The sequence below is a fragment of the Marmota marmota genome, unplaced genomic scaffold (assembly GCF_001458135.2).
Source record: "Marmota marmota marmota unplaced genomic scaffold, marMar, whole genome shotgun sequence".
NCBI lineage: Eukaryota > Metazoa > Chordata > Mammalia > Rodentia > Sciuridae > Marmota > Marmota marmota.
The window spans coordinates 16367080-16368476 of NW_026000068.1; the positions used below are offsets into that span (position 1 = coordinate 16367080).

The following is a 1397-nucleotide window of genomic DNA, read 5'->3' on the forward strand; positions in this document are numbered from 1 at the left end:
GGGGGTGGGAGCGCCGCGTGCGGCAGCCACTGGGGGCTGCGTCTCCGCTGCAGGTGCAGAGGACGGTAGTGGAATTGCCGCGCGCGGCCGCGCGTGGGTGGCAGAGGTGGGTTGTAGTGTGCCGCAGTGAGCGGTGTAACCGGTGGGGTGGTGGTCGCGCGGCAGTGGCAGGATCCCGAGTTTCCCTCCGGTTTCCTGGAAGGTGGCCGACCGCCAACATAGGGGCTGCAGAAACCGCAGAGGCAGAAGCTTGGAGGCTCCAGCACGTCCCTCTTCCTCTCAGCCTGAGCCAAGAGAAGCCAGGCGACCCCGGAAGGCTGAAGGGGGTTTGCCGCCCGAGAATGGAAATTCTCTTTACCAGGATACAGATGGTGCAAACATTTAGGAGCACAAAGTTATCACTGCTCGGTTGGATATTGCAAAGAAAACTACCATCCTTTATCAATTTTCTATGAACGAAATTGTATATGCAGCCTCTACAATAGGAAATAAGTAGAAGAGATCGTGATTAAATAATGCATATTTCCTAACGTGGGATATTGGTGGCCAAGAATCTCTTCCTTCCTGAAACACATTAACAAGGAAAGTACACACCCAGGAAAAGAATTCTATGACTAGACAACTGTACAATATGTTAGGGCATGAGGACTACGGAAAGCCTGATTGCTGATTTTTTTGATTACAAACAAGATGTATGACTAGCCATAATCTGCCAGATTTTGAAGATAACTTCTATTGACCAGTGGCAAATCCAGGCATGCTCTGCTCTTAATGGTGAGGGATTATGCCAAGGACTTGAATGGATGATGTCACGATTTAAGATTAGATGATTTTTATGATGGCTTCTCATAGATTTTGCATAAACAAAGAGCTGGACTGAACCTGAAAGCTTCAAAAATTAATGGTTTAGATACATTTATAAGGTGCTTTAATTTTTTTTTTCTATAAGAAGAAAAATTCAGGCCACTTATTTGAAAACAAAGATGAAGTCTCACCTTCCAATTTGTTTCCTCCTTAGTTTCTTCCAAAGTACATTGTTAAAGCTGTGATTGACATTTTTCCCCGTAGTGAGTCCTCTAGGACCTTGTAGAGCCTGTGGTAAGTACAAAGGGGGAAGCAGATGTTTTGAACTTTTAAGAGCTTTATTATAGTTCAACCCTTCCTGTTGATTGTTCTTGCCTTTTTCTATAAGTCAAAATACAATTCAGCACAGATAGTTTCCAATATTTTAAAATATGATGTTACTCGCAAAAAAAATAATTTGCTTAAGATTCTGTATTGTGTATACCTCAAGTTCAAGGAAATGGCTTTGATTTACGTTTTAAAGAAAAGCAAATAATGCAAAAATTAATGATATTCTTAGTTACTACCCTAATGAGATAATTAGTGACATTAAT

General features: G+C 42.4%; 1 pseudogene; it reads left to right on the forward strand.

Moving 5' to 3' along the window:
- LOC125620005 overlaps positions 1–1181 on the forward strand; it is a 4734-nt pseudogene extending 3553 nt beyond the window's left edge.
- The last annotated feature ends 216 nt before the right edge of the window (positions 1182–1397 follow it).